General features: G+C 49.8%; 1 pseudogene; it reads left to right on the top strand.

Moving 5' to 3' along the window:
• Positions 1-18,060: 18,060 nt before the first annotated feature.
• LOC131838511 (RNA-binding protein with multiple splicing-like) lies at positions 18,061-19,368 on the top strand (annotated as a pseudogene).
• The last annotated feature ends 285 nt before the right edge of the window (positions 19,369-19,653 follow it).

Genomic DNA, 19,653 nt, shown 5'->3' on the forward strand with positions numbered 1-19,653 from the left:
CCTTAAGCCACTGATTTGCTGCCCCTAGAACTCTAAGGAAGAAATGAATTTTCTTCTGGAGGCTGGGTGGTTAAACCCTTGATATTTGCTGGAATTGCTTTAATCTTACCCAAAACTTCCAGCCAGACGTGTTATGAGCTGGATCTTACAGGCAGGGACCCCATCCCGGGCAACGAGTCTGGGGGCCTTTTTCTCCTCTTCTGGGCATTAGCATTTTTCAGGAGGAGTTATCACGTGGTTTTAGTTCCTTGACTTCTGTGGTGTAAACAGACTGTTCAATGGAAAAACAGAGGTTATTTTACGAGATGGGAAAATACCAGAAGGAGACTTGAATGGAGAGCAGGGACCAAGGAGAGGTATAGAGGGAGCAAGTGGCAGGAAGATACCCAGGAGCTGGGTTTGGCCTGGGGGGGAATGAGAAAGAAGGCTGTAGAAGTAATACTAGCTAATCCTTCCACAGTTTTCTGTTCCAGGCCCTGCTGTAAGCACACTGTGGGTGCGAACCCACTGACCCTCACAGCTACACTCTCAGTTTGATACTCTAATGTGTCTATTTTATTTTATTATTTGACAGACAGAGATCACAAGTAGGCAGAGAGGCAGGCAGAGAGACAGGAGGAAGCAGGCTCCCTGCCAAGTAGAGAGCCCGATGTGGGGCTCGATCCCAGGACCCTGAGATCATGACCCGAGCCGAAGGCAGAGGCTTTAACCCACTGAGCCACCCAGGTGCCCCTATTGTGTCTGTTTTAAACATGAGGAAACAGAGGCATCAAGAGGTGGGAGCCAGTGCTCTTCACCGAATAGCTAGACTTACCCTCTGATAATGGTAGTGATGATTATAACCATGATAATACTAACAGTGGTGGCCACAGTTTACTGTTGACTGTGAACCCAGCTCTGGGCTAACCCCTGTCTCCGGCGATCCTACCACACACCTCCTAAGGATGGACCTATTTTTATTCCAAATCGTACAGGTGAGGAGACAGCTGAGAGGAGGTTCACTGGGCTGCCAGAGGCGACAACACAGAACCAGGCCTTAGAGCCAGGACTGTTCCAGTCCAGAGTCCCCACTCGTCACCGCCCAGCATCTTTCGTGGGAGCAAGGACTGATCCTTTTGTTTTCTTACCAAAGAGCACGGAGAAGCGGGCAACTCTCCTTTCCCTCTCTTGAGTTTTCCTTGGCAGCTGTGTCCACGGCACACAGAGTAAAGAACCCTGAAGAATAAAGATGGGCACTGGGAGAGAGGACTTGGAATTATCAGGGTAGGAAGACCAGCTCTTTACTTGTGCTTATAAACTCAAAAAGAGCTGGGATTGCGCTGAATTTATTGGCATGTGATGTGCTTTTGATGTGCGATGTGTGTGTTCACACACTACATCTTGGTGGGTCCTTGCCGCAAAGCTATGGGGCACATATGTATTAATCTTGCTCTGTGGTTGAGGGACAGGTCCAGGAGGCTTTGCTGGGGTCTCAGAGCCAGGAAAGGGCAAAGCCTATCCCTGCCCATGTTTCCTGACAATAAGCGTGTGGGTCTTTTGGAGCCATCGCTCCAGGGTGCTTAAACCAGGTCCCTGGGTGCTTAAAAAGGGAGGAAGGTCTGATTTCACTTACACCAAATGCCCAGAACAGGCAAAGGTAGAAACAGAAAGTAGGTTCATGGTCGCCTAGAGATGTGCAAGAATTTGAGGTGGGGGGAGAAGTAACTGCTAAGGGATGTGGGCTGTTTTTTGGGTTTGTTTTTTTAATTTTTTTGGCGGGGGTGAAAATGTTCTAAAACTGGTGACTGGTTGCACAACTCTGAACATACTAAAAGCCACTGAGTTGTACACTTTAATTGGATGACTTGTATGAGTATGATCTGTCCGTAGAGCTGCTCTTACCTAACAAATGTGGGGAAGGTGGTTGGGGGTGTGGACCAGGGAGGTCCAGTGCGTGAGAATTGCCATGCTGGGAGTGGAAGCTGGTTCAGGCAGCCTTTCTGGTCCAGAAAGCCTCTGGAAACAGACACTGTTGACTTCTTATCAAACAACTGTTATTTCTCAGCCAGTCTCCAACACCCTTCAGTTCAGGCCTGGGAGGTAATGCTGGAGGGGCTCACCGCTTTCATCACCCAGGCCACTGTGCCCTGGGGACCACCCATGGGGCCTGTGCCCTTGCTGGAGCCCTGGAGAGCCCAGCAGCCTCTCCCCAGCCTCAGGCCTTGCCATCTGGCCCAGCCTTTCCCTTCTGACCTGGGGCACTTTGCACATCCAACCCAGACTGAAAAACAAAGTCCTATCCAAAAACTGCATTTGCCAAATAGGAGTGGATGTAGCCAGTAACAACATATTCTGGTGTCTGATGGCCAGAATTCTGCACACTGTCCTCTGGGGGCCCTGCCTAATGCCTTTTGTACCCCAGCCCAGTCTTTGACATTGCTCGGCCTGGACAGATTCCAAGGGAAATAGACAGACTCTGTTTTCCTTCCCATCAGGAAACCTCCCTGCTCCCTGGGGAGCTCTCCACCCGGGAGGTTCTACTGGGACACTTAGGTGCCCTTCCTCTGAGGGTGGGAGGGGGATGGGGGTATCTGATCCATATCCTGAGAGCTGGGGGCTGAGGGGGTTCGGTAGGTGGTACTCTGCAGGCTCCTCTGACTTTGTCTCCTGGGAAAACAGCCTCTTTCATTCGCTGAAACTGAAACCCAGAGCTGGCAGGTTCCTCTCTTGGGCAGCCGCTGAGCACAGACACTGGGACTTAATTAGAGATGAAGGCGGGAGGGAAATCTGAGAGGGGAAGGAAGCTATGGGAAGTGGTACAGAGATGCCAACTGCCAAGTGGTCCACGTGTCTGGGAAGCCAGGAGGAGAGGCGCGTGGAGGGTGGGAGGAAGAGGGAAAGAGCCAGTCCCATCCCCTGATGGTGGGCTAGCATCCCAGGGTCCCTGCCATGCATTCACATTGTATTTTAGGTTCTTAGAGTAGAAGCTCATTTCCTTAGGATGGGGCAGAATGTCTCATTGGAATTTCTAGATAACTCAGCCGGAAACCATTCTGTTTCAAGCTTTGGAGGAAAAAAGTAACTTTTGTCTCCTCCTTGTCAGTCCCGGATGGCTTTCCAGCATTGTGTCTCAGTATCGATGTCCTACACTGCCCTTCACAGGCATGCACCGCATCTTGGTCCGATCCACAAGCAAGGCAATGACAGAATACATTACGGTTTCCACTGGTTTGGACATTGCTACAAAGAGGGAGTACAACCTGCTGTGGAAAAGAAGCAGAAAGTTAGTTCTCACGATTGACTTGAAAGATGTGAGAACTTGGCTCGGATAGTCCATAGGAGCACACAGAAAGGGCACTAAAGAGCTCCGCTCACTACACAGCGAGCCAGGCTGGGGGAGGGGGGGGCGGGGCGGCATGGTTTCCATCCATGCTTCTATAGCCCCTGGGTGACAAGTGTGATAACTGGATTTTTTTAAAATTATTTTTTATTTTAATTTTTAGAAAATGATCTTAATTATTTGAGAGAGAGAGCAGAGCAAGAGAGAGAGACAGCACACAAGCAGGGGTGAGGAGCAGAGGAAGCAGGGAGCCCAGCATCGAACTCCATCCCAGGACCCTGAGATCAGCCCTAGAGCAGAAGGCAGATGTTTAACCGGATGAGATACCCAGGGGCCCCTCTGAGCCCTTTCACAGAAAGGGTGAGACTTGGTCCTGTTGCAGCAGCAACTATGTAATTATCCCCAACTCCGTTCCTGCTGCTTTGTGTCTTTTTGCCACTTAGAATGTATCATCCACAGCTTTTGAATTTGATGGGGTGTTATCCTCAACCAAAAAAAAAAAGCTGAGACTCGGTAGTGTTGAAGAGCTGATGGGAGGTGTGATGACCCTGAGCATCTCAAGTGGCTGTTTGTATGGAAAATGATGGGGTGGGAGCCAGTGTCCCCCAGGGAAGGCTTGCAGGTTGTCCAGCCAAATCCCAGAGTGGTGGCACTCTGATGTGACCACCATGCTCCCGTCACTGGGCAGCAGTCACAGGGTGTCTCCGTGGAGGGGATGGATGGGGGTTTGGGGGTGCTCCAGAGGACAGGAACATGGTATGCACGCCCTGCCCTCAGGTTCCCGTTACTTTGTTTCTTTTGTGGCCAGTGGTTAGGGGTTGAATGGCATCCCCCAAAAAGATAGATTGAAGTCCGAACTCTCACAGTCTCAGAATGCAACCTTATTTGGAAGTCAGGTCGTTGCAAGAGGTGACTCATTAAAACAAGGTCATACTGGAATAGGAAAGGCCCTTGATCCAAGATGGCTTGTGTCCTTCTAAGAGGAGGAGAGAGAGACACACAGTGAGCAGACTGCCACATGATGATGGAGACAGAGACTGGAATGGGGTAGCTGCCAGCCAGGGAATGGTGGGGATGGTTGGCCACCAGCATAAGCCATGAACAGGCAAGGAAGGATGCCACCCAGGGTCCCAGAGGGAGCATAGCCAGCTGACAGCTTGCTGTTAGGTTTCTGGCCTTCAGAACTGTTAGGACAATAAATGTCGTTTTTTAAGCCATCCAGGCTGTGGACCTTGTCACGATAGCCCTGGAATATGAACACGCCAGCTCCCGTCATGCCCCACCATCGGTGCCGACCTATAGTTTTTCTTTAAAAGTTCTAATACCTGCGCTGAGCCCAGCATCCAGGCCCACAGGCCTGAGGCCCATTCTTTCCCATCAACATGCTTTTGCAATGCTCTGCACCTGTTCCTGCTGTGCTTGTCTTGTAGGAAGCCCAGAGCAGGGAAATCTTCATTTGCCCCTTTTAAAGCTCCAGGGAGGGCCTGTTTTCCTCAGAACTAGAACAATTTAATTTCCCCCAGGCTTTAACTCACAGTTTCTCATCAGATCCTCTCAATGATGCTTTAACACTGCTGTTAACCTTACTTTTTACAGATATTTTAGGTGAAAATATTGATCACCCAGCCCACTTCTCCCCATCAGGCCACAAGAGTCCCTTAGGTATGGCTCCCTCACACGTAGCCTAGAAGCTGCCGATGGGACCAGAGTCCACTTTCTCCTCTTCTCAGAGAGAGCAGCTCACTGGGCTTTTTATCCCTGATGTTGGGCTTGGAGGTGTATTGGACCTCTCACTCTAGGTGATGCTCCTTAAATCAGTTGAGCATTTACTGCCTGGGAGGGAATCACTGAAGAGAGGATTCTGGGTAGGAGGTCAGGCTGCCTGGGGCCAACTCCTGTCTCTCAGGCCGGCTGGCGTGTTGGTCATACTCAGCAGAGCTCCAGGTTCTCTGGAAGCCTTCCTTCCTTGCAGCAGCTGCTTTTATGAGGGGAAGCTTTGGACTCAAGAGCCTGACCAGAGGTGGCGGCGTGGCCCAGGCATGCCTCGGCCAGGCCCGGTTGTGTGTCAGGCTGAGACCAGGCCCAGACGACAAGTGTTGAAAGACCTCTGAGCACATCGGCCTTCTGTGTTAAAATGGGACAAGCTGACTGGGAGTTTGGAAACTCAGGTTCTCGACTCCCACTAAACTTACGATTTTGTAGAGTAAGAAAATAATAGTGGAGCCCATGGACTTTAGGTTTTGACCCCCGGATCGGAGCATGATCAGCCATGTGATTCTGGGCAAATTATGTAATATCCATCAGCTTCAGTTTCCTTGGCGGCAGAATGAGGGGAGGGGTGGGGAGGGGAGAGGCAGCACCTCACCTGGGACGTGGGTGTGAAGAAAACATGTTAACATATTTAGAAAGTTCATGGCACAATGTCCTGGCACCCAGGAGAATGAATTTGGATTGGTAGAAAGTGGCAGAAGGAATCGTTGCTAATTCCCTTCTTCTGGGCCCGCAGTCCACTTTCCCGGTTGCCAATGGTAGTTCGATGGTCATCTCAGAGCTGTGTCTTGCAGAAATGTATGGTCACCCGAGTGCCAGTCTGGAGAGGTTCTAGGGTGTGAGCATGTCCTTGGTGGTGGGTGGGGGGGCTCTTCTGTGGGATCTCTTCCCTGATTCAACACTTTCTGGTTCTGATCCTGAGGGCTCGCATGTCCTTGAGCCCATCACCGACTCTCCTCTGGTCTCAGTGTCTTCTTGTAGATTGCTGAGCAGATGAAGTAACGCGTCACCCACAAATGGCCCCTTGGTGCCTGGCGTTCGGTCTAGTTTCACGCACTCCAAATTCACCTCTGTCTGGCCTGCCAATAAGTGATTGTTTTTAGCCCTGCAAGGAGGCGGGGGTTGGGCACCAAAGGCCTAGGAGTCATTCCAGAATTCCAGGTCAAGCTACAGAGCTGTATGAGGCTCTTGGCCAGGCTTATCTAGAAGTTTGCACCTGGAACTAGTGATACCCCCCAACAGATGTAGTGGCTAAAGGAGTGGTTCTCAAGCAGGGTTTGGTGGCCCCCATGTGGTATGCCCAGCACCTTTTACGGGTGAAGAAGCCAATTAGAATCAATGGGCAAAAGTCATTTTGTTATAATCCTAGGGAGAGCTAGGATTTGAACTCTGACCATGTAGCTCTAGAAACTCCAGCAATGGCTGGCACACCCTGCTGCCTCCCACCACCCAAAGATAGTGGCCTCTCCATAAATATTTGTGTAATGAAGGAAAGAAAGTGAGGACACTCCCTTACCAGTTCTGGCATCCAGGAAGGCTTTCCCTCGCTCTGCCTGCCTGAGCTTGCCATCCAGCCCAGTACGTTGGTGTGCTATATTACTCCTCCTGTCTGACCAGACCTGATCAGGGCAGGCAATTTCATGGAGATCAGACCTGGAGGGGATGTCCTTCAGCAAATAGCTCTTTGGAGGAAATGAGGCAAACTGTGTGAACACCAGAGGAGTGATGATTCCACAAACACTGGCAGTCCTCTTGGGGAGATGCTGTGCCTTCTCTGGGGTGCCGAGGCTGGAAGCGGGATGCCCTTTTGATAATTCAGCTGCAGCAGGAACCTGCTGATGAGTGTGTGTTTATTTTGTGCTACGTAAGGCAGATTTGACGAACCGAGCTGGACGGAAGCATTTTGAAGGAATAGCTCTTTCTCTATGGCTGAGTCTTCCTTTCATTCTCCTTGGGCCCGAGAGCCCTGAAGTCCTTTCTTTGCTGGACCTGAGAAGGGAGAAGGTTTCTGGCAGGGCACCTGGAGCTGGGCTCTCCTGCTGCTCAGGCAGCCCTTGAGTTCAGGGATCATTGGGATGATGGCTGCTTCTAACCCTTGGATATGCCAGGCGCCTGTAAACAATACACATGGCAGTTTGACCAGACTATGGCCCAGAAGCCAACCCCATACCATATCTAGGCAAGTATCACCATGTACAGATGAATTTTTGAAACGTTGCTGAAACCTAGAAAAACATTAAAGGACTTGCCAGTGCAGAGGGGAATGAGCCATGGAATGCCTCTGGCATGGCAAAATCCTCCCCATGGCCCGTGGGCTCCCCTGCCTGCCTCTGCCCCACACATCCAGCCCTTTCCCCGTCATCACACCACAAGCTTTCTGTTCCATCCTACCTCCTTCTTGGTCCAGGGTCCTTGCAAACACTAGCCCTTCGACTTCCTTGCTTCCTCCTTTCTCCTTCTTTGGGGCTCCTCTCCCTTATTGCACTCTGTCTTTGGGGACCCTAAGCCCTCTTGCAGAGAACATGAACTCCCCAGGGACATGAAAGGTGGTTTGGGTTTCTGGGAGGAAGAGCAGGAGAGGCCTGTGGTGTGTGTCCAGGTATCTCTGGGTACCAGGCGTTCTGCTGGTTTCTGTCATAACCTGGCATTCACAGGAGGCAGGGCTGTGGGCCTTGAGGGAGCAGAGGCCACTACCAGCTGCCACTGCCATTTCATTACTCATCTGCTAATTGTGGCAAATGGGGATTTTACAACTCCCCGGGCCCTCATTGGGAGCTGTGGCAGTGCTTTGATGGGGGCTGCGGTGGGGTGAGGGGTGGAAGGAAGGCCAGCCTGGGAATCCCTTCAAGAGGCCCATGTGTCTGCTTGGCTGGCTCATTTGGGTCCTGCAGGCCTGAGTCTGGGTCTTATAACCATTTGGTGATAAGGCAGGGAGGGCGAGGATCCACAGATTGCAGGCCAAATCCTGCTTCTCCCAAGTCCTAGTGAAATCGGCAGCTTGCATCATTCACAACCGGTGGTCATTGGTTCCCATTGGGCTCAGAAGAGTGCCTGGGTCACATGTGGCTGCAGGGCTCAGCTTCGGACAGGAGAGTGGGGGGACTAAGGACAGAGAAGAGACTTCCTTCTGGAGACTATGGACCCGAGTGGCCATGGGGAGCCAGAGCCGCAGGGTATAGGGCTGAGAACAGCACAGACTTGGGAGCCTGACAAGCAGGAGCTGGCTGGCTTCAAGTGTGACAGGTCTCTTAGCCTCCGAGTCTCAGTTTCTTCACCTATAACATGGGAGAAGAATCCTCGTCTCTCTAGGTCGTGGGGAAGATGAAGTTAGATAGTGTGCCTAAGTGCTTAGCAATAAAGGATGGCTTCCGAGAGCCAGTTGTCAGGAAGAGGATTCTTATGCCCTGCCCAGCTCACGGTTCCATTCTTGGCTTATCTTCCATGTCGGTGGGGCTGCTGGAGGAGCCCCTGATCCTATCTGCAGCTCAGCACTAATACCATTAATCAGAGCTGCCATTAGGGAGCACACTTTGAAGGCCAGAGCGTCAATAATGTACTTCTGATCTTGACAAACACCCTGCAAGTAGGTCCTCTGAGATCCACGTTCCAGACAAGGATGCAGGAATCAGGGAGAATTGATAACTTGCCCAGGGTCACCCAGGGAGATGCAAACCCAGGACTGTCCCTCTGCCTGACTTAGAACCAGAGGGTCAGCTGGATCCTTCCTTTCTCTTTGGCTACAATCTTTTGGTTCTTTTTCTGAAGAGCTCTAGCCAACTTTATCTGTCCACCCCATGCTCTGATAGGTGGAATGCAGCGGGAGTTAACCCGGGGTTTAGGAGTTTCGACAGATGGGGCTTTGGAACCAGCCCAGCTCTTACTAGCTGCATGGCTCAGACAAGTAATTTGCCCTCTTTGGATCACACCTCCCTGTTTGCAAAGTGAAGATAAGGCCTGCTTCACAGAGAGGTCACAAGGGATTGGAAGTGTTCAAAGATGTGCTAGGGCCCAGAGAGATGCCAGATTCCCTGTCCCCTTCCTCAGGGGCAGCTGTGCAGCTTGGAATTCTCCACAGAGCCGCTGTCTGCTGACCATCCAAAGGGTGACAGTGAGACTGGACAGAAAGCCAAAGTGGGCCCCTCACAAAGGCCTGCCCTTCCTCAGCCATCTCCAAGCCAGGGGATCCAACAGCGTATCCTTTTTAATAAGGAGAGGAGTGGTCCAGAGAGCACCTGTTTCTATGGTTACAGGAGTGTGGCCTCCAGAGGCTTCTGACTGGGTGATGAAGGGCTGAGGCAAGTCTACCTCCCACCTTCATAAGGCCCACAGAGTTGGTTAAGGGGCCCACAGAGATGCCTCCTCCTTCTCACCAGTTGGGGACATCTGAGCCCCCATCCCTGACCTCAGCAGGAGCCTCTGGAGCCCTTCTCTGTGGTGAGCATCCAGGCTTCAGACAGTCACTCCGCCCTCCACTGACACCACATGGCCTGCATCTGAGGTGTCCCATCTCCCCTGTGATGCAGTCTTTCCACATTGGAGAAGAATCATAAACTTTGAAGTGGGGGTTGCTGGGTCATCCTGTGGGAGAGGAGAAAATGTACTAGCACCTCTGTTGTTTCCTGTCTGTGCTGAAAACCTTCCCCTGTGGTCTCCCATGTCAGTGAGATCAAGACCACGTGCCTGAACTGGCACTCAGCATTCTCCACGTACCCTGACCGGCCTCTGGGGTTGTAGTGATCGCTATCATTATTATAAGGAATCATGATGACTGTTGATTAACATGATCAATCATCCACATTTGAGGACTCACAAACCGAGAAGCAATATCCTAAGGACTTTACTTGCGTTACCTCACTGACTGCTAATGACCACCATTAGTACGGGTGAAGTACGGGTGAGGTCCCCATTCTCCAGTGAGTTGACTGAGGCCAAGAGAGGGTAAGTCTGGACGGAGGCTGTTGGACTCCAAAGCTCAAGCCAGGGTCATTCTGTGAGACCATCACCCATACATCCAAGGCCCCAGTGCACCCTTCCTTCTCTTGACTGGTCAGTCTCCAGCGTGCCTTCCATCATCTTCCCTCAAGCTTGCTCATGCTTTTCCTCTCCCAGGAAGGCCTTGGAAGCAGCATGGAATAACGGACAGGGCACAGGCTCCAGAGCCAGGCTCAGCTGGGGTTGGAATTCTGGCTGTACCACTTCCCAGCTACTGAACTTAGCCTCAGTTTCCTCACCTGGAAAATGGGAGCATGGCATGGCATTGGTTGATTGTTGATTTGATGAGTTAAGATATGCATAACATCTGGTTCGTAACACTATCTCACCTGTCCATGTTCTGCCTAAAACCAGAGGCCTGGTTCTGGCAGCCCCTACATTGATAACTTCTCTGACTAATGCAGTCTGTTGACACTTCTTCTTCCAAGTCACTCTGTGCCACCACAACGTCCTTTCCTCATTCTATCCCTTGAAGGCAGAGGCCGACATTGACCTAGTCCTATCCCCTGTATAGTACAAGAGTTTGATACAGATTTGTGGAGTAATTGCTTTTCAGGGTTCTTCACCATCTGCACCTTGTCTCTCTCTCCAGCACTCTCACTCTGTACCCCCAGTGTCTTCACCCTGCACTCTCCCATCACACGCCTGTGCCCCATCATGCCCAACTGCCTGTGCTTCCTCAGACATCAGTGTCAGTGTTCTCTCCTACCTCCTAGTCCCTCTGTCTGTATTGTCCTTCTCTATTTTTTTTCTGGGTAACTTCTGCTCCTACTTTGAGATTTGGCTCAGACATTCTCTCCTCCTCCAGGAAGTCTTCCCTGATATTCCAGGCTGGTTAGATACCCTTCATCTGTGTTCCCCCAGCCCCTCTGCTGACCTCTCCTAGCACTTGTCACAATGCATTTGCTGTATTTGTCAAGTTGTCTATCTCGACAGCTAGATTATGATCCCCTCGGGGCAGAGACTATGTCATGGCCATCTTTGGGGTCCTGGCATTTGACACAGTGTTCACCATAAAGCCAGTGGTTGTTGAGTGGATAGAGGGATGAATGGACACATGAGTGCCTTCTCAACACTAACTATTGAAGTATCTGCTGACTGGGTTATGCACTGTCTATGCCCACGATGTGACTTGGCCACTTTTGCCTTTGTATCCTGGAGACTGCGCCAGGCTGTTAAGGGATAGGACCCAGAACTACAGAATTGTGTCTAAATCTGCATGTGCATTTCGTGCTTCCAATTCAAACCTTGTTCATTAGCACAGCAATTAACGGCAGTGCCTAATGACAGATGGTCCGGCTGCGTGCCTGAACCCCTGGCTCCTTGGTGGGCTTGGAGTGGGGCAGACACGTCTGGCAAGGTTGATGTTTTCATTGATCTAGCAAGTCTGAGCTCCCAGGGCTGCCGGCTGTGGAGACAGTGAGCTGACGTCAGCAGTGCATGGGTGGGGGCTGGGCCTAAAAGGGCCAGGCCTTAGAGCTAGCACTTGGAAAGGTAAATTAGGGAGGGTGTCCTGCTTCCATTCTAATCCTAGGATTTTTTTTTTTTTTTTAATCTGACTTTCATATTGGGAAGCCCTAGCACAACACTCCCAAATTTTCTTAAGCCAGAGAAGCTCTAGGGTATTCTACAGGAGATGGTGTCCCTTTCCTATTAATTCCTTAGAAGCTTCTGGGCTTTCTGCAATTATTATATAGAATTGTAATGATCATGCTTCTTGGCTTAAGCTAACAGACACTTGGAGTTTAGTATTTAGAGTCATGTGAGATCTATGTTTGTATAAACACAATTATACTTAAGCCACTTCGGGGAGAGAATATTTTTTCTTCCTGTTAATCCCTGGTTTGAATTAGCTCAGGGATTATTACCCTGTGAATGATATTTATTTCTCCATGAAAGAAATATCAAATTGGCATTCAAACGGCCATCTTGGTCATAAATTCAAGCCAGATTGCAATGTCCTAACCCAGAACCGATCTCACAGACCTGGAATCCATCCCAGAGTTATCCTGCTATCCCAAGATAGAGCTAGAAAGATCTTCTTGTCCGACCTGCACACACAAGGAAGCAAGGACCCAGAGAGGCACATTGACTTGCTTAGGAACACACAGCAGGTTCATGGCCCAGCTGGGTCCTCTTCTCTACACCAGGTTTCAGAGCTTCAGAAATGCTCAAGTTTCGCCCTATGCCAACCCCAAACCACTCTAGCAGAAATTCTTCAATAGGTGTGGGACAGATCTCCTTCCTGGCCTGTGCACGAACTCTGAGTGAAAGAGAAGAGAGAGCGTGCCCTGAGGAAGGCTGTGGTCTGTTGTTAGTCTTGCAGAAACCACACATCTTGCTTTGAGAGATGTTGACAAGGAGCCCTGCTGGGGAAGAAGGTTAGCTAAGGTTTAGAAGTGCCCTGATATGAAGCCTTTGGGATATGGCCCTTCTCTTGGGTGGAGTACGGGGGGCAGAACTGGGGGAAAAGCCTGGTTCCCCTAAGTGCCAGCAGGAGACATACACATGGTGTAATTTCTTGTCCTCAACTTGCAACTTCTTACCCAGTGGACAGGCTTCCTTGAGAGAACCTTCCTGTGCCCTGTTCCTTATAGGAGGCCTCACCTTCATCCAGCACTGATCTGTAGTCCTTGGTATTTGTCTGATGACCTGCTGGGGTCACCGTGAGGAGGAATCTTGGTCCTCTTGAGTCTCCAGGCTTATGTGCCGCTTGTCACCAGGAGAGAGAAGAAGAGATTCCTGGGACAAATGCCTTGGAGCTAAGGTCCAGGTGTTCTTGGTGATCCACGGACAGGTCCCGCCTCTCCTGATATTGTTCCCCACCTCCCTGTCAGGGGATGCCGAGGCTTAGGTGGGCGTTGTAAAATGTTGGCCTGGAAGAAGGGCTCATTCTCTCTCAGAGTTGTATTGAGTGTGTCCACAACCCTATTCCCCATTGCCATTGGGGCAGACCTGTCCTCTCTGTCTTTTTATTTTTTATTTTTTAAAGATATTTCGTTTTTAAGTAATTTCTATACCCAACATGGGGCTCGAACTCAAAACCCCAAGATCAAGTCATACACTCTATGAACTGAGCCAGCCCGACACCCCTGTCTTAGCCTTTTTATTTTTAATTTCATTTCTTTTGGTCTTTGTCCTTTTAAAAATTTGTCCTGGGGCCCTATGGTGGAAGGGGGGGCTCAGGCACACATTCCTCTCTTGGGCCACAAAGACATGATCAAAATTTATCCAGTCTCAGAGACATTTTCTTTTTTTCTTCTTGGGAGACAGTTTTTTAACAAAATACAAAGGTAGCAGGAGGAGCTTTCGATGGGAAAAGTATGTCTCCTCTAACCCTTCATCTTATCACCACAATTTGCCCTTCCAGTCTTGGCACGGGTTTATGTATTTCACACAATTCTAACTTTAATAGAAACATAACTTTTATTGTCTTTTTCAAATTTAGAAAATTCATTTACGTGCAGTATTAGGACCCAGAATAAGCTTGTGTTACTTTGTTCAACAAAGAAACCCCAGAAGCAGTGGCTTAAACAAAACAGAAGTTTATTTCTCTTTGAGGTGAGAGCCTGCTTTTACAATGACCACTGCTAGTAGGAGTATATTACCGAACCACTTTGTTCCAGCGGGTCCCCTGTGGCCAGCATTTCTGTAGAAGTCCCGGGGCCCCGACGTTCCTGCCGCCTTACCCACTGCTGGGGAGGGAGAGTTAATTAGTGCTCGTGCAACAGCATCTCTGTCTGTCTCTCTCGCTGCTGACAATCATGCTGCCTTGCCTTTAGTTTTCTCAGATGGCCTGTATCAGGCACCAGGCAAAGATCCTCCAGTCTCCAGCGGACATATACTCTCCAGCACATTTAAATTACTTCCTCTAGGCTAGAGGGGGTAACCCCCCCAAGGTAGCTCCCTACACCTCCCCCTAGCAGCCCTCTCCAAATCCAGGACTCTCTTGAATTTATCAGACACTGACCATGAACTTGCAGCTTGGCCTTCACTGTACTATGCAAAATACACACTGCCTTTTTGTCTGTCTTAGGGTCTTGGCTGAAATGTACTTTTAGTCCTGATTCACAGACTGAACTAGTCCCTTCCGAGTGGTGGAGACTGTCTCCCACCAGAACTCCTACAGGGGGGAATCCGACAGGCTCCCCGAGTCTCCTCTGAGGGTTGTGGATGCCAAGTTGCCAGGTCACAAGGAGAGAACCCCCTCCTCTTCCCTAGTCTTGAGGATTAAGCTACTGTTTTTCCTCTTAACAAATGGCTGGGGCACGGTAGGAGGATTCTCCAGGAGCTTTGTGAAAGCGAACCATGCTCGTTGGCTTCTCTGTGATTTGGTGGCTGTCACGAAGGATTAATTAACTTCTGCATCAAGGAAACTGAGTGCCTGCCCCCGACCCCAGCCACACTTTTCTAATCTTGGAGAGGACCAGGGAGCAGCAAAGGGGATGAAAAAACAATGGTAGAACGAGAAAACAAGAAGGAGATGGATTCGAGGAAGACCTTCGGCATGAGCCACTATCAGTCTGCCATGGTGGGCTCTGGGCATTTTCCCCTCCCTTGCAATTTGTAACAATAATGAGTGTTTCACAATGTAGGGGCAGCGCACAGGGTCACATCTTTTATTCTGTCCTTCGCTCAGCCTGCCAAGGACTGTATTTCTCACATGCACAGTCTGCCTTCCTGAGGCCTGAAGCCCCGAATTGGGGACAAACCTGGCAGGTGCACAGAGGCCCTCCAGGAGCATTTACCATTGCCCTGCAGAACAGAGCCTGTTTCCCTTAACCTCGAGGCTGCCAAGTAAAAAGGCTAGGAAAACAAGTGGTTCCCGTGTCTTTGGATTTTGCAGACCAATAAAATCTTTTAAGAATGGGAAGAAACTTATTCTGCAAAGTAAGGACATTGAAGAAAAAAGAAACTCAAAAAAGGAACACTTCCATCATTTCATAAAAGAAAGGACTTCTTAGCACACACACATACACATGTGTGTGCATACGTGTACATATACACACACTCAAACACCTTGTAATCTCAGTGTAAACAGCAGAACTTTACGCTAAATGGATTCAGATTTTTGTATGAGAAGTCCCAACACTGTCTTCACTTTTCTCATCTTGTTGGCAACACATTAAGACTTCACAGTAGCCTGTTTCTTGGACTGAGGCTCAGAAAGCGCAAGCTGACGTTACTGAATTAGTCACAAGGTTAAGTGCACTGAGGTCTCCAGACAGCTGCATCTCACTGCATTTGCTGATGTCAGTGTTTAACATGTGGTGTGGATCCCCGAGGTCTCGCTGGGCACTAGGTTTGTGTGGGGATACACACAACTCCCTGACCTCAAGGGAGTGTGCACTTAAGTGAGGGATATGGAAATGTCACCTCCTCAGGGAGGTCCTCCTAGACCACCCTTTCCAAAGTGGCAGCTGAGACCCTCACCAGCTCCAATAATTCTCTAACACGTCACCTTTTTTTTTTTTCTTTCTAAAGATTTTACTTATTTATTTGAGAGAGAGCGAGAGAATGAGAGAGAGAGAGCATGAGAGGGGAGAGGTCAGAGGGAGAAGCAGACTCCCTGCCGAGCAGGGGGACCGATGTGGGACTCAGTCCCGGGACTCCAGGATCATGACCTGAGCCAAAGGCAATTGCTTAACCAACGGACCATCCAGGTGTCCTGACCTTTTTTCTTTTCCTTCAGAGTTCTTGCCTTCATGGAAATTCCCTTGTTTATGTCTTTGTATCTTCCTGTATGGCCCATCTCTGCTCTCTGAATGTAAGCCGCAGGAGTGCAGGAACATTTCCTGGCTGATTCCCCCGCCGGAGCTCCCACACAGGGGAACAAATGGGCCTTCCCTAGGGTGGTGGCTGGGGTAGGGTGGGATCCTGGGGTGGGGGCAGGTTGTGGGTTGCAGTGCCCCCTTGCCCTGGGTCTCTCCCACTTTGTCTAACCTCCTGAAATCACTCAGGGGTCAGGTGATGAGATTGGGGGACACCCTGCTTTGAATGGCTGTTTTGGCTTCTGAGTCAGTGGGGTTCCAGTGAGGAAGATAATTTCAAGTGGAACAATAGTGTTTCTTGAGAGAAAGGGAAAAAAAAAGATCTGCTTTCTACCATTGAGCTCCCTTGCTGCCTATGTAGAAGTTGCTGGAAGGTCATGCGGAACATTGAGAATGGAAAACTCAAGAGGCTCCCTCCCCACTGCCCTTCTTCCCGTGGAAGTCCTGAGCCCAACAAAGCACGCTGGTGGCAGCAAGAGGACCACCCTCACCAGGTCGCTGCTGGGAATGGTCAGAGGTCGCAGGCAGGAGGACCAGAGCCCAGCATTAGCATTCAGCCACCTTGGCAAGGAGGCAGGTGTGGGGACTGCCTCGGGATAGGGCTGGGCGCCCTGTGGTTGTCTCTCTGGGGATTATTGTGGTTACAGGAAAGGGACTGTAAGCTCCTTCCACCCTGTGTGGCAGCAGGAAGGCAGGCTAAGCTGGAGTTCAGAGCTCCGCCTGGGGCATCAGGGCCCAGGCAGTGAGCATTGCGTTTGTGGGAGAAGCTAGTTCGGTGGTAATAACGTGAGTTAATATTTGCTTAGAATTTGCCATGTGCTCTGTGCTTGCGCCAGAAATGCTCCTAACAATCATAGAAAATAGATGTGATCATTATCTCCTCTTCATGCGTGAGAACACCGCAGCTCAGAGGGGTGAGATAGCTCCCCCGAGGTCGGGCTGCTGATGTATGACATCGCAGGGACAGGAATCCCAGCCTGCCCTCCCGCCCACCAAGTGCACACACACACACACACACACACACAGCTGGGCTCACCTCTGCCTAACGTGTGCCCAGCTTTGGTGACAAGCCTCAGAGCTGCTCTTGCTCTAGAGGTTGGAATACAATAGTAATACTAGAAATAAAAGACAGGGGAAGACCTGCTGAGTGTGAGGCCCGATGAGGATACGTTGTGAACCTTTACTCTTTGAAGCCTCCATCAGCCCCGAGAGGTAGTGTTCTCATCCCCGTCATGTGGAAGACGTGTTCAGACAGTCTGAATGAATTTCCCAAGTCACACAGCCACAAGGCGGTAGATTCGGAATTTGAACCCAGGTTGGTCTGACTTCAGTGCTAACTCAAAAGCATCATCCTGCGGGAAAGAATTCATTCAAGCAATATTTACGGAGTACCTACTGCATGCCAGGCATTGGTCCAGAGGGTAGGGATTAGTCACTGAACATCAGAGACAAAAATCCATGCCTTCGCGGGGCTCACATTCCACCGGAGAAAATAGACAATAAATGCAGAAAGTGGTAACTATGTATAATTTCAGCCAATTATAAGTTATTTTAAAAATTAAACAGAGTAGTGAGGCAGGGGTCAGGGAGCTGGGGTGGTCCTGTCTTAACCACAGGACCCCTCTGGCTGCTCCCTGAGTGGAGACTGCAGGGGGTCAGGGCAGTTCCAGGACCGAGAGTGGTGGTGATTGCTAGAATCCAGTGAGGGACCAGTGTGGCTTGGATCAGGGCAGTGGTGGTGAATCAGTGGGAGGTGGGTGGATTCAGGATTTATTCTGAAGTGACTCAGTGAAACTTGTTGATAGATTGGAGGTAGATTGGGAAAGAAAGTGGGGGTCAAGGGTGACTCCCAGACTTTGGCCTGAATGACTGCAGGGATGGAATTGCTGGTTGCTGAGATAGGGCAGGCCAGAAGGTCAGGAATTCAATTTTATGATTTGTGTTGGAGGTGTTTATTCCCCATCCCAAAGGGAGATGTTGAAAAACCATTGTGATTTATGAGTCTGGAATTCAGAGGGTGTTCTGCAGTAAATACGTACCATATTTCATCAGATAGAAGATGCCCCCGATTGGGAGACCACTGTCATTTTATGTACTACTACGAAAACACACTGCCAGTTAAACTAGGGCACATCCCAACTTCAAAGATATTAAAATGTGTCTTGGAATCAACAGGATATAGTGAGTTTGGGAGTTTCCATTGTAGAGATGGTACTAAAGGTGATGGAAGGTAATGAAATCACTGGGGGAGTGATGGAACCCAGAGAGAAGAGAAAGAAAGGGAAGTAAAAAGACTCCGCCCACTGGCCAGCAGTGTTTCAAGCAGGCACATGCGCATCCTGTTCCAGCCAAATGCAGTCAGGCAGGTAAACCTCTTCTTTATAGGCAGATGCCACTGAGACCATCCCAGGGAGAGGCTTCAGTCTGAGGGTGTGAAGGTCAGAATCAAGGCCTTGGATACAACACACGACATAACCCAGCACCTGCCATCCAGGAAGGCTCACCTGGGGTCAGGCTTGGCCTCAGTTTCCTCATCAGCGATACATGCCTATGATGTCTGCTCTACCCTCCTCAAACCCAGAACACAAGACAGTCTCTTCTTTTTCTGGGCCTCTGTTCCTGCACCTACAAACGAAGATTGGACACAGGAACCCCTGAGCCCTGTTCCTGCTCCAGCATTGTGAAATCAACACTAGCTGCCACACTTTGAGCGTCTGAGAGGCAATTTATATAAGTGTTAATCATCATAAACAATGATTTAGTCATCTTGAGGAAGGTCAGAGGGCCCAGAACCCAAAAACCTGTCTGGATCCTGTTTGTCAGTGGTCTCCCTCTGGGTATCACATTTCGGGAGCTCTAGCTGCTTTTCAGACCGTTGAAGGGCCACGGGGGTTCTCTTAGAAAGCTGACATCTAAGCAGTCCGTAGGTTTTGTCAGTTTTGACAGCTGCTCAGAAGCAGAAGTTCCAAAGAATGCTTTGAATGGCATCCACTTTGATCCTGAAATTCCTTAAGCACTACAGCCAGAGTTGGCTAAGGCAAACACGAAGATGGCCGAGAACACGTTAGTGGGGCTCTGAGCCCCAGTAGTCCTCTGCCCAGCACTGTACCTCGCTCAGCTCATTGCCAGGGAGCCATCTGAGTCTACATACCTGCACTTCACCCCCGGAGCCCCGATATGTGGGCACCTGGCTACACTCTGTAGCCAGCAGAGTTAGCCCTCGCTCTCCGCAGGACTTTCACTTGTCCTGCCTCACCGCATGCCCGGATGTACTGGCTCCCTCCCTCTGAGGCGACTTCTCTGGCCTGGAAGGTTCCACCAGGTCTGCTGCATGCACTTTCCAGGTGTGTGATGCCGGCTGCAATCTGTCTTGTGGGTATTAATGCGGTCTTCAGGGGTGGCTGTTGTTCTCAAGCTGTTCTACAAAACTGGAGCATGCTGGCTCGGAAAAACCTTGCCCAGGTTGGATCCCTTCAAGACTTGGACACAGTCTCTATCAGGCATCTGTTTTTCTAAAAGAAATAAAATATAATAAAAATATTTTACTCTTCTACTGTATATATATGTGTATATATATATGATGTAATATCTATACTATATGTACGTATATATATATAATGTATATATACGTACATATAGTATATATATATACATTATATATATATATATAAAGATCATTCAGAGGACGTGTATTATTAGTCTCATTATTAGTCTCATTATTAGTCTCATTTCCACCTCAGGTAGCTGAGGTGGAGAAGCACTCAGGCCATTTCTGGTGGTAGAGCCAGGCTGCAAAGCAGG

This window comes from Mustela lutreola, chromosome 1, assembly GCF_030435805.1.
Source record: "Mustela lutreola isolate mMusLut2 chromosome 1, mMusLut2.pri, whole genome shotgun sequence".
NCBI lineage: Eukaryota > Metazoa > Chordata > Mammalia > Carnivora > Mustelidae > Mustela > Mustela lutreola.